The 14,029-nt window shown below is 41.3% G+C and overlaps 1 long non-coding RNA gene and 1 other non-coding gene across 2 annotated transcripts; one reads left to right on the top strand and one right to left on the bottom strand.

Annotated features, from left to right (window-relative positions):
- LOC128313598 (uncharacterized) lies at window positions 1–13,029 on the bottom strand. The gene is made up of 2 exons (XR_008294520.1): window positions 9,577–13,029; window positions 1–9,326 (listed from the first exon to the last, which is right to left on the bottom strand). It is a non-coding gene; the product is annotated as an uncharacterized LOC128313598 (long non-coding RNA).
- On the top strand, window positions 6,983–7,086 carry LOC113594602 (U6 spliceosomal RNA). The gene has a single exon (XR_003415006.1). It is a non-coding gene; the product is annotated as a U6 spliceosomal RNA (small nuclear RNA).
- Window positions 13,030–14,029: the final 1,000 nt, after the last annotated feature.

Raw genomic sequence — 14,029 nt, 5'->3', positions numbered from 1 at the left:
TTCTTTTTTTTTTTTTAAGGTTATTTATTTTGAGAAATTGTGAGCAGGGGAGGGGCAGAGAGAGAGGGAGAGAAAGAATCCCAAATAGACTTTACACTGTCAGTGCAGAGCCCGGTGCAGGCCTTGAACTCACAGACCATGAGATCATGATCTGAGCTGAAGTCGGCTGCTTAACCCACTGAGCCACCCAGGTGCCCCTGCTTAACCGTTCTTACCTCAATTTATCTCTCTTGCATTCTATACTCTTAGCTTCCAGGAATGCTGAGAAAGCAAGTTCCTTGCAAAAGGGAAAGAGGTTGTCTTACTGGCTCTTACGCTAAACTTTAATCATCCCTTGTGGATTGGGGCAGGCCCCACATCCCTGAGCCTGTTGTCTTCTGAACAAAATCCAGGTCTACAAGGAAGAAAAGAGGGGAGCAATGGCTGTGGGTTTAGCAGCCACTGATGTCCAGAACATATGATTACTGTTCTTTTGAACCAAGATTGCATTGACATCTACCACAAAGCAGGTAGACTCAAAGTCAAAACTCCAGAGTTATGTTCTACATGAGCACTGTGGAACTATGTCTCCTCCTGTATTCTGTAATTATTTGAAAAAGTACAAACTAAAATTTTCCCTTGTAGAATTCATCCAAAGTTGGCTTGGTTCTCTGACTCCTGCAAGTTTGATCAGGATTTTATCTATTTTTCTCCTCTGAAATCACCAATAAAAATGATGAAGAAAGTAATGCAGATGACTGAAGCCCTATGGCATATAATCTGAGAACTTTTTCCAGCTTACTTTTTTTAAGTGTTTATTTGTTTTTGAGAGAGAGAGAGAGAAAGTTCAAGCAGTAGCAGCTTGACAGACAGAGGGAGATAGAATCCCAAGCAGGTTCTATGCTGTCAGCACAAAGCCCAACACGGGCCTCTATCCCACAAACTGTGAGATCAGTAATGCTGTCATCTGTTCTAGATTTTTCAAATATCTTACTGAAATCCAGATAGCCTTTGTTAGAGCATTCCCTCACCCAGGTCTAAAAGGGATTAAGAACGTTATCAAAAATTCTGATAAAAAACTTTATCAAAAAGGGAGATGAAGTTATTTTTATAGGATTTGTATTTAGGTGAAACTATATTGGGTCACAGTATCTATCAATTCTTTTTCTTTTTTCTTTAAAAAATTATTTAATGTTCATTTTTGAGAGAGAGACAGAGCGCAAGTGGGGGAGGGACAGAGAGAGAGGGAGACACAGAATCTGAAGCAGGCTCCAGGCTCTGGGCTGTCAGCACAAAGCCCAATGCAGGGCTCGAACTCAAGCTGTGAGATCATGACCTGAGCTGAATGCTTAACCGACTGAGCCATCCAGGTTCCCCTATCAATTTTTTTTCTAAATGCACATTCTCCACTCCTTTTACTCATTCATTCCTTTATTTTTTTAAATAATAGCACTATTGAGTTATAATTCATATGCCATGAGACACACTTTTAAAGTGTTCGGTTTAATGGCTTTTAGTATGTTGGTAGAGCTGTGCAATAATCACCATAATCAATTTTAGAACATTTCATCACCTCAAAAGGAAGCCCACCAGAAACTTTTGTGCTTCAAAGGAAACGAAAAGACATTCATAAATGGGAGAAAATATTTGTAAATCATATACCTGACAAGGGTCTAGTATCCAGAATATAAAATGAACTTTTACAATTCAACAATAAGTTGAATTTTATTTTAATTTTATCTATTTGAATTAAAAATGGGCAAAGTATCTGAAGAGATATTTCTCCAAAGGAGATACAAAAATGGCCAATAAGCACACTAAGCAATATTGAACATCATTAATCATTGGGGAAATACAAATCAAAACCAAAATGAAAGATCACTTCATGTGCACTAGGATGTGAGTTACTTTTTGTATTTAGTATTAAGGAAAAGGTCCAACTTCATTCTTTCCCATATGGAAATCTATGTGTCTGAGCACCATTTGTTGAAAAGACAATTCATACCCAATTGAATTATCTTGGTACGCTGGTCAAAAAATAGTTGACCAGGGGTGGCTGGGTGGCTCAGTCAGTTAAACGTCTGATGCGGGCTATGATCTCACAGTTTGTGGGACTGAACCCCTTGTCGGGCTCTGTGCTGACAGCGTGGAGCCTGCTTGGGAGTCTCTCTGCCCTTCCCCCACTCGTGTGCACTCTTCCTCTCTACCTCAAAAATAAATAAATAAAAACTTAAAGACAGTTGACCAATACAGGGGATGAATTGTATGATATGTGAATTATACCTCAAAAAAACTGACACCCCTCCAAAATAATCAACTATTATTTCTAACAAATAAGTATTGTATGGAAACCAATTTGACAATAAATTCATATTAAAAAAAAATAAGTATTTTCTACATGGACCAGATATTGCCCTCAATGCTTTAAGTTTATTTAGACCTTGTGGAACTCATCTTCTTCCCTTTCTCGAAAATTTTCTGTTTCTTCCAGTCTCATCAGCATCCTGCTATCAGCCACCACATCACCCACAGAAATTCTACAAACTCACCTTGTTCTCAGTAACACCAATCTCTTACCAACTCCTGTTGCATCTGAATGTGCAAGATTGGGCCTAAAAGCTTAGCCAAATGTTCAGTTTTTCACTTATTTTTGCTCAACTTTCCCTCCCCTCCCCATGGCACCTAGACCAAAGCTTTCACACCTTCTTCAACCTCCTAACCTGATCTGAGCACTTCCCCCAAGCCCCTGGAAACCATTAATCTACTTTCTGTCTATATTGGCTTGTCTACTGAATATTTCATATATATGGAATCATATCATATGTGGCTTTTTGCGCCTGTCTTTTTTCACTTAGCATAATGTTTTCAAGGTTCATCCACATTGTAGCATCTATCAGAATTTCATTCCTTTTGATGGCTGAATAATACTCAATTTTATGATATACAACATTTTGTTTAACCATTAATGATAAACATATGGGTTGTTTCCACCCTTTGGCCATTATGAATAGTGCCACTGAGAACATTCATGTACGGGGTATCTGGGTGGCTCAGCCAGTTAAGCATCCAACTTCAGCTCAGGTCATGATTACATGGTTTGTGGCTTTGAGCCCCACATTAGACTCTGTGTTAACAGCTCAGAGCCTGCTTCAGATTCTGTGTCTTCCTCTCTCTCTCCCTCCCCCACCCCTGCTTAAGTTCTGTCTGTCTCTCAAAAATAAATAAACATTAAAACAATTTTTTTAAAAAGAACATTCGTGCACAAGTTTAACAAAAACCTCTTAATAACTAAATCCCTCAGTCCTTATCCTACTTGACCTCTCTGAGATTCTAGACAGTGTTGACCATTCCTTCAAGAAATCCCCCCTCTTTAAATTAAATATAATATGTCACAGTTCTGAAAGTAATATTAACATATTAAAAGGATTATACACTATGACCAAGAGAGAGTTCCCCTAGAAGGCAAGGATGGTTCAACATACAAAAATTAATCAGTGTGATATACCACATTAACTGAATGAAGGAAAGAAACCCCATATGATTATTTCAATAGATTCAGAGAAAGCCCTTGAAAAAACTCAACAAACTAGAAATAGAAGGAAACTAACTCAACATAATACAAGCCATATATGAAAAACCTACAGCAAACATCATATGCAGAGGTAAAAGGATGGAAAGCTTTCCCTCTAAGATCAGGAGCAAGAAAAGGATGCCCACTTCTTCAACATAATCCTAGAAGTCCTACCTAGAGTCATCAGGCAGGAAAAAGAAATAAAGAGCTTCCAAATTGGAAAAAAAGACATAAAATTATTTCTATTCACAGACAATATTGCCATATATGCAGAAGATCCTAAAGATTTCATTAAAAAACTATTAGAACTTGGGGTGCCTGGGTGGCTTAGTTGGTTAAGCGTCTGACTTTGGCTCAGGTCATGATCTCACGGTCCGTGAGTTCGAGCCCTGTGTCGGGCTCTGTGCTGACAGCTCAGAGCCTGGAGCCTGCTTCAGATTCTGTGTCTCCCTCTCTCTCTGACCCTCCCCCATTCATGCTCTGTCTCTCTCTGTCTCAAAAATAAATAAACATTAAAAAAATTAAAAAAAAACTATTAGAACTAATAAATGCAGGAAATTAGCAAGATATGAGGTAACACACAAATACCAACTGCAGTCCTACACACTAACACTGAACCATCCAAAAAATAAATTAAGAAAATTTTATTTACAACAGCATCAAAAAGAATAAAATACATATGAATTAACTTAACCAAAGAGGTGAAAGATTTATACAATTATAACTACAAAACACTGCTGAAAGAAATTGAAGAAGACATTATAAAATGGAATGACATCCCAAGTTCATGGACACTTAGTGATCTACATGTTTAATGCAATTTTTAAGTCGAAATCCAAATCGTGTTTTTAGAAAAATAGAAAAACTCATCCTAAAATGCGTATGGAATCATAAGAGACCCCAAATAACCAAGACAATTGTGAGGGGGAAAAAAGTTGGGGTCTCATATTTCCTGATTTCAAAACCTACAGCAAAGCTATAGTAGTCAAACCAGTGTGAGGACACCTGGGTGGCTCAGTCAGTTAAGCATCCAACTTCAGCTCATGATCTCACCATTGTGGGTTCGAGACCCATGTTGGGCTCTGTGCTGACAGCTCGAAGCCTGGATCCTGCTTCAGATTCTATGTCTCCCTGTCTCTCTGCTCCTCCCCTGCTCATACTCTCTCTCAAAAATAAAAAAAAAAACATTAAAAAAAAAAAACCCAGTGTGATAGTGGCATAAAGACAGACATATAGAGTAACAGAACAGAGTTCAGAAACAAACTCTCACATATATAGCCCAACGATTTTCAAAAAGGTGCCAAAACCATTCAGTGGGGAAAGATAGTCTTCACCAAATGGTGCTGAGAAAACTGAATATCCATGTGCAAAAGAATGAAATTGGACCCTTACTGAATACCATGTACAGAATGAACTAAAATGGATCTATGACCTAAATATAAGACCCAGAACCCTTGGAAGAAAACACAGGGTAAAAGCTACAGGACATTGGATTTGGCAATGATTTCTTGGATATGATGCCAAAGGGAAAAAAATAGATTGACTTAATAAAAATTTAAGAATTTTGTGCACCAAAAGACACTAGCAACAGAGTAAAAAGCAACCCACAGAATGGGAGAAAATATTTGCAAATCATGTATCTGTTAAGAAAATAATATCCAGAGGCTATAGTTAACTCCAATTCAACCACAAGAAAACAAACAGCCTGATTCAAAAATGGGCAAAGTCCTTGAACAGACATTTATCCAAGTAAGATATACAAATGGCCAATAAGCACATAAAAACATGTTTAGTATCACTAATCAATAGGGAAATGCAAATCAAAGCTACAATGAGGTGGGGGGCACTTGGGTGGCTCAGTCTATTAAGCATCCGACTCTGGATTTCAGCTGAAGTTGTGGTCTCACAGTTTGTGAGATCAAGCCCATGTTGGGCTCTGTGCTGAACTTTCTTGGGATTCTCTCTCTCTCTCTCTTTCTGCCCCTCCCCAACTCGTGTGCATGTCCATGCACATGTGCTCTTCCTCTCTATCTCTCAAAAATAAATAAATAATCATTAAAAAAAACCTGCAATTGAATATCACCTCACACCCAGTAGGATGGCTACTATCAAAACCTATAAAATAGCTAGTGTTGACAATAATGTGGAAAAGTTGAAGGCACTTTGGTACTGTTGGTGGGAATGTAGAAGGACATTAGTCACTGGATTTAGGACCCATCCTAATCCAATATGACCTCATCTTAACTAATTATATCTGTAAAGACCCTGTGTCCAAATAGAGCCATTCCTATGGGTTAAATTGTGTCACCCCCAAAAAAATTGAGGAGAAAAATCATTGAAGCAAAAAGTTGATTCTTTGAAAAGATTGACAATATTGATACACTTTCAGCAAGACTATCCTAGTCTGGTCAGGTTGTTAGAACAAAACACCACAGAGTGGATAGCTTATATAAAACAAGTCTGTTTCTCATAGCTCTGAAGATTGGATGTTCAAGATCAGGGTGCCAGCATGGTCAGATGAGGGCCCTCTTCTGGGTCACAGGTTTTTCATTGTATCCTTGCATGGTAGAAGGGGTGAGGTTGCTTTCTGAAGCCTCTTATATAAGGGCTCTAATCTCATGAATAAAGACTCTGCCCTCATGACCTAATCACCCCAAAGGCCCCACCTCCTAATACCATCACATTGAGCATTAGGATTTACCATATGAATTTTGAGGGAACACAAATCTTCAGACCATGGCATAGACTTACACAGAAAAACAAGATATAAGTAACTAAGATCAGAAGTGAAAATGGGAACATTATTACTAAGCTTATAGAGATAAAAAGGATTATAAGAGAATACTATAAACAGTTGTGCACCAACAAATTAAATAACCCAGAAGACACGGACAAATTCCTTGAAACATGCAAATGACCTGAAGTGACTCAAGAAGAAATGGGAGATCTGAACACACCTATAGCAAAAGATTGAATCAGTAACCAAAAAGCTCCCAACAATGAAAAGTCCAGCACCAGATGGCTTCACAAGTGAATTCTACCAAATATTTAAAGAATTAACACCAATCTTTCTCAAATTCTTCCAAAAAATTGAAGAGGAGGAGACAGTTCCTAACTCACCCCATGAGGTCAGCATTACCCTGATGAAGACATCACAAGAAGATTACAGATCAATGTCCCTTATGAATATAGATGCAAAGATTCTTGACAAGATATTAGCAAATTGAATCCAACAACACATTAAGAGAATTATTCACCACGACCAAGTAAGATTTAGCCCAGAAATGCAAGGGTGTGATTCATCGTAAGAAAATCAGTCAATGTGATACATCACATTAATAGAATGAAGACAAAAGCATATGATCATCTTAGTTGGAGCAGAAAAGGCATTTGACAATATCCAACATTGTTTTATGATAAAAACTCTCAGAAAAATCATGTTTGCTTTGACAAGTAAAATTGGAATGATATAGGGAAGCTAAACATGGCCCCTGTGCAAGGATGGCACGCAAATTTGTGAAGCGTTCCATATTTTTGTCAACTATACTTTGATTAAAAAAAAAAAAAAACTCTCGGGACACCTGGGTGGCTCAGTCGGTTAAGTGTCCAACTTCAGCTCAGGTCATGATCTCATGGTTTGTGGGTTCAAGCCCCACATTGGGCTGTGTGCTGACAGCTCAGAGCCTTTAGCCTGCTTCAGATTGTGTTTCCCTCTCTCTCTGCCCTCCCCTGTTTGCACTCTGTTTCTCTCTCTCTCAAAAATAAATAAACATTAAAAAAAAAACACCTCTCAGGTGGGGCGCCTGGGTGGCTCAGTCAGCTGAGTGTTCGACTCTTGATTTCATCTCTGGTCATGATCCCAGGTTCTGGGATTGAGCCCGGCATCAGGCTCTGTGCTGAGTGTGGAGCCTGCTTGAGATTTTCTCTCTCTCTCTCTCTTTCTCTCTCTCTCTCTCCCTTTGTCTCTATCTCTTCCCCTTGGCTCCTCCCCTGCTCACGTGTGCACACGTGCACACTCCCTCTCTCTCAAATCAAATTATAAATAAATAAATAAATAAATAACTCAAAAGTAGGAATAAAGGGAAATTTCCTAAACATAATAAAAGGCATGTATTTATTTATACAATTACGATAATCTTTTTTATCAGTATCATAATACATTGGCTTATTAATAATTAGGGTGTTCTGCATATACAATATCTCATTATGGACAAGAAAATTTTAATGTTGATTATTTGCTAGATAAAGGGCATTTATGAAAAACCCACAGTAAACATCATATTCACAGACTGAAAGCCTTTCCCTTAAGATAAGGAACAAGACAAGGATGCCCGCTTTTACTGCTGCTATTCAATATTGTAGCCAGTGCAATTAGATAAGAGAAAGAAATAAAAGACCTCCAAACTGGAAAGAGATAAAACTATGTCTGTTCATGGATGGCAGGATTCTGTATTTAGAAAATCCCAAAGAATCCATGAGAAAGCTGCTAGAGTGATAGTGTGTTACACCAACCCTAGAAAACTAATACAGTCACATTCTGAAGTTCTGGGTGAACATGAATTTGAAGTGGGGAGAGGCACATTCAACCCACTACACTCGGCTTTCAGATTCCTTTACTGATATTTATTCTTCTATTCCTTTTTTTTTAAGTTTATTTATTTAAAGAGAGTGAGCGGGGGATGGGCAGAGAGAGAGAGAGAGAGAGAGAGAGAATACCAAGCAGGCTCCTCACTGTCAGTGCAGAGCCCAATGTGGGGCTCGATCAAAACAATGAATGAGATCATGATCTGAGCCAAGACCAGAAATCTGATGCTTAATTGACTGAGCCACCCAGGTGCCCCTATTCTTCCATTTCTAATCTGAAGATCACTTTCCCAGACAGCTGAGGTGTAAGACAAGCTGCAGGCAGCCAGTCACCATGTTCTTGTTCCAAACACAACTTCAAAGCCTCTTATGATCACGTTAGCCTGTTTTTGTGTTTCCCCCTCTTGTCTTCTTATTGTAAACCAGGTCTCCACACGGCACTGGACCTGTTTGCCTTGTTTTATGTTTCCCGTCTGCTCCAGTTCAGCCAGAACGACTCCCCCTCCCCCACTCATTTGACATTACCCAGTAGAATTTGGATTTTGAGGTTTCCAGAGCCACCCTCCTCCTTAGAGCATCTACTGAACTCCGTGAGTTCAGCCACTCACTTCTGGATCATGTCTTAGAGTTGTATGCTTCCTGCCCAATATTCGAGACTAGGGATTGTCATTTTTGCTAAGGAAAGGGACTGTTGTGGGAGCAGGGACCTGGTTGATCTTCCCTAAAGGTGAAATCAGGAGTGGATCAGTTTGACAAGCTCCCTCCTCAGGGTCAGGACCCAAGCAGAGCTTTCATTCGCTGCCTTAGCTGATGCCTGTCCTGTGGCTGACCTTGAAGAATGCCCTCTGCACCCTGAAGTACCCTATGGCTCCCCGAGCCAGGCTTGAGAGCTGGCCTGGGCTGTTGGCAACTACTTCATCTTCAGTCCTTGCTCTGATAAATCCTCCCTCCTCCAGACAACGGGACATTCATCTCTTTTCTCTACTCTTACCCCTTTGAAAGTCCATCTCTGGGATGTCCTCAAGCATCCTTCCTATCGGCAGAGCAGCTCTGCAGTCTGGAAATGGGAGAGGAGGCAGCCCTGACCCATCTCCCTGACGTTTGCTCCTCAAAGGTGAACTCCGACCCCACAGCAGGCAGAGCCTGGAGATCAAGGGCCTGGATAGCGAGAACTTCAATACAAGTTCAAAACCTCCTTAGGGGCGCCTGGGTGGTGCAGTCGGTTAGGCGTCCGACTTCAGCCAGGTCACGATCTCGCGGTCCGTGAGTTCGAGCCCCGCGTCAGGCTCTGGGCTGATGGCTCGGAGCCTGGAGCCTGTTTCCGATTCTGTGTCTCCCTCTCTCTCTGCCCCTCCCCCATTCATGCTCTGTCTCTCTCTGTCCCAAAAATAGATAAAAAACGTTGAAAAAAAATTAAAAAAAAAAAAAACAAAAAAACCAACCTCCTGACTCCCTGGGTTGTTATTTTTTCCTCCTCTTCCTTTTGTTTCCCCTGGAGTGAACTCTTAAAGAAAAAACAAAACAAAACAAAAAACGCCTCTGGGCATTTTTTTTAGGGAAGGGAGGAGAAAATGTGATTCCATATTTTCCGTAATGTTCTGCTAATCTTGAAAAAAATGTATAAAGTGACAGACCTAAAAACACTGATTACATATTCTCAATTCACAAAGCAGGATTATAATATAGACACATTTATTTTCAAACATTAAGAGGCAAAAGCCCAGGGGTGCCTGGGTGGCTCAGTTGGTTAAGCATCCGACTTTGGCTCAGGTCATGATCTCACAGTTTGTGAGTTCAAGCCCCACACTGGGCTCTCTGTTGTCCGGGTATACCTGCTTCAGATCCTCTGTCTTTGTCTCTCTGCCCCTCACCCACTGTCTCTCTCTAAAAAATAAATAAGTATTTTTTTAAAAAGATGCAAAAGACCACATATTATATAATTCAACTTACATAAAACATCTGGAATAGACAAATCTATACAAAATCTAGACAAAAAATAGATTAACGGTTGCTTAGGACTGGATGGGAGGGATAGAAGGATAGAAAGCAAAGAGCACAGAGTTTCCTTTTGAGGTGATGAAAATGTTCCAAACTTGATTGCAATGATGGTCACACACATCTGTGAATATACTAAAAATTATTGCATTGTATACTGTAGATGAATGAATTATGTGGTGTTTGAATTCTATTTCAATAAAGCTGTTAAAAAAAATAAACATCAGGGGGTGCCTGGGTGGTTCAGTTAAGCATCCGACTCTTGATTTCAGCTCAGGTCATGATCTCACGGTTCATGAGATCAAGCTCCACGCTGGGCTCTGTGCTGATAGCTCTCTTTGCTGAATCCACTGCAAGAAAGGGGACCATTTATCACTAGCCAGACTGTCCACATTCCAGAAATGTTATCACTCTGAAAGACCAGGTATTGTGAAAGCCCAGAGGAATCCTGTGGAGGGACCTCATCACTTTAGAAATCAGCCTCCTTGGAAAGAAAAGCAAGAGATTCTGGGTTGACAAAGAGAAACTGGTGACAGTTCACACAGTCTGTAGTCAAATATAGCACATGATCAAGGGTGTTCCACTGGGTTTCCATTAGGAGGAGGTCTGTGTGTGCTCACTTCCCCCATTTATATCTGTATTCAGGAGGGTGGGTCTCTTGTTGAAATCTGATTTTTCACGAATGAAAAAAATCAATCTGCTGGGTAAAGTGAGGCCCGGTATTACTTGTTCAGTATCTCAAGCCCAGAAAGTTACTGGCATTGAACTTGTACCAAACTCAGCTTCTTTGATTCAGCAAGCTACAGCAGTTAATCAATCACAGGCTATCAGAAAAATTTTAGATGTTATCTGTCTCTTAGAAAGGAACTGATTGGTGGGCTGATGAAAAGATCTGAGGTCATTCAGCTACAGAAGCAAGAAGTTGCCAAATGAGTCCCAGGACCTATTTGAGATAATGTTTAAATGCAATAAAATTTATCTATTGGGGAGCAAAATAGGAAGTCTCAGACTTGTGCTCTGATCAGCTGAGTATCCTGTGACTTGCTTATTAAATTCAAAGCTGTGACCATACAATCTTTGCAGGGACATTTTGTGTTGCTGCACTAGACCACGAAGGGAAAGCATTAGTATTTTCCTTCTTAGACATCAGAAAGTCCTTTGGATGTAGGGTAATTTGGGAAAAGGAGTGAATGTGCCATCAACAATGGTAAATGTAGTTTTGGGTGTATTACCTTGAGTAAGTCATTTTACCTCTCTGAGCCTTAATTTCCTCATCCGTGATAGAGACAGAATAGTCATTTTATAGTCTTTCAGAGCCATACGGATCCCTTAGCAGAATGCCTGCTCACAGGATTTCTATCGTTACTGTCATCAAGTGATAGGAAATCAGTGGGCACCCACACATACCTCACCTTTGCCCCAGTGATGCTCTGTAGGCTCTCACTTGGGGGTCAGGGACCATGTGATGGTAGTCATGGGACAAGGAAGAGGGTCAGCTGCCAGAAAGTCACAGTCTGGCGAAAGCCAGAAAGCCAGGACTCTAGTGCTGTCCCCTGAGTATAAATGTGCTGACAGCTGCCATCCCAGGAAGAAGGAAAAGGGGGAGGAAACGAAAGACTTGGCATCTGAACCACGCTTAGAAAGATGACCCGGAGATCAGCCCAAACAGTGCTACAGCCTCCAAGACAAGCCTGGGAAAGTATTTCTGGGCCCAAGAGGCCCATAAGCAGAAGTGTGCTGAGGGATGGGAGAAATGCCCAGAAAAGTAGCTTAAGACAGACCTACAGTCAAATAGCAAAATGACTCCATGTTTCAGATACAAAATACCGGTGACTAAAGCACAAAAAGAAACAGACCCGGAAAGATCTAGTCAAGATTAAAGTAAGCGAGGCCTCTTTGTGAACCAGACACAGGCAGAAGTGGTGAATAGGGAGCCACAGGGATCTGCCCTGGGTCAAGGGCAGAGCCGGTGGCCGGGCACTTCCCTTCTGTGGGGCAGCAGGAAATGAAAGCACCCATGTGTACCAGCCCCATGGAGGGCCCTCAGGATGCCCAGTAAAGGGGAAGATGAGCAGGCCCACCAGGCCGCCAGGCCACATCTCTATTCCTAGAACGCAGCTGGGCAGTCTTGCATGTGAGCACAGGATCAAGAACCGCCTGAGGAATGGACGGCGTGGAGTTGGTTGTGAAAGTGCGAAATGGAAACAGCCTAATTGCTGCATAGGAAAAGGGCAGGGGCGCCTGGGTGGCTCAGTCGGTTAAGTGTCCAACTTCAGCTTAGGTCATGATCTCAAGGTTCATGGGTTTGAGTCCCACATTGTGCTCTCTGCTGACAGCTCAGAGCCTGGAGCCTGCTTCAGATTTTCTCTCTCTCTCTCTCTTTGCTCCTCCCCTGCTCACACTCTGTCTTGCTCTCTCTTTCAAAAATAAATTTAAAAAACCCCACAAAGACAAAAAACAAACAAAAAAAATGAGAATGAAGGCAGAGGGAAGGGCATGAGCGAAGGCACAGAGTCATGCAGCAACATGGTGTGTGCAGGCATCGAGGGCCAGGAATGGGTATGATGGTTGACAAACCAAGCTTTGGGGTTTGGATTTATCCTCAAAGAGATAGGGACCTGCTCATTTCTCCTATTCCTATACTCATAATTTTGGGATGTCTCCAGATACATCTTTGGATCTGCTCTCTACCTGCCTTCATTTCTTTGGTGACCACATAAATTCTCAAAGCTGACAACTTCCAAGTTTACATCTCCAGGCTCATATATTTACACAAGGCCAAAACCTTAGGGGTGGAGGTGGGGTGGGGAGAGGAAACTGGGCCAATGGGCTTTACCCACCAGGGTCTGTTTTACAGGTTCACCTTTCATTAGTTCTCTGTCCTCTTCCCCATTAGACGGTAGAAAATCAACTTGTATTAAAGCTGAAGGGTAAATGAAAAATCAATTTATTAATTTTAGGAGACAATAGACCTTTAATTATTTATTTTTTGCCTGTTTTTTCAAAAATATTTTTTTGAAAATTCATTTTTTTAAATTTTAAATGTTTATCTATTGATTTGTCTTATAATTGATTTATTTATTTTGAGAGAGAGAGAGAGAGAGCTGGGGAGGGACAGAGAATGAGAGAGAATCCCAAGCAGGCTCCGCACTGTCAGCACAGAGCCTGATGTGGGGCTTGAACCCACTAACTATGAGATCATGACCTGAGCCCAGATGAGGAGTCAACCAATTAACTGACTGAGCCACCCAGGTAGCCCTATTTATTGATTTTTGAGAGAGAGCAAGCACAAACAAGGGAGGGGCAGAGACAGAGAGATACAGAATCTGAAGCAGGCTCCAGGCTCTGAGTGGACAATACAGAGCTGGATGTGGGGCTGGAATGCATGAACCACAAGATCATGACCTGAGCCAAAGTCCCACACTTAACCAACTGAGCCCCCCAGGTGCCCCTATTTATTTATTTTGAGAAAGAGAACATGGAGGAGGGGCAGAGAGAGAGAGGGAGAGAGAGAATCCCAAGCAGTCTCTGCACTGGCACTGACATCGCTGAGTCTGATGCAGGGCTCAAATTCACCAAATTAGATTATGACCTAAGCTGAAGTCTGATGCTTAATTGAGCCACCCAGGCGCCTCTGCCTGTTTGATTTTAAAAAAGCATTTATCGGGGCGCCTGGGTGGCGCAGTCGGTTAGGCGTTCCACTTCAGCCAGGTCACGATCTCGAGGTCCGTGAGTTCGAGCCCCGCGTCAGGCTCTGGGCTGATGGCTCGGAGCCTGGAGCCTGTTTCTGATTCTGTGTCTCCCTCTCTCTCTGCCCCTCCCCCGTTCATGCTCCGTCTCTCTCTGTGCCAAAAATAAATTAAAAACGTTGAAAAAAAAAAGCATTTATTGGTTTGATTA

Source organism: Acinonyx jubatus, chromosome E3 (genome assembly GCF_027475565.1).
Source record: "Acinonyx jubatus isolate Ajub_Pintada_27869175 chromosome E3, VMU_Ajub_asm_v1.0, whole genome shotgun sequence".
Taxonomy (NCBI): Eukaryota; Metazoa; Chordata; class Mammalia; order Carnivora; family Felidae; genus Acinonyx; species Acinonyx jubatus.
Note: the sequence above shows the minus strand (reverse complement) of the source record. Positions and strands in the feature narration are given on the sequence as shown.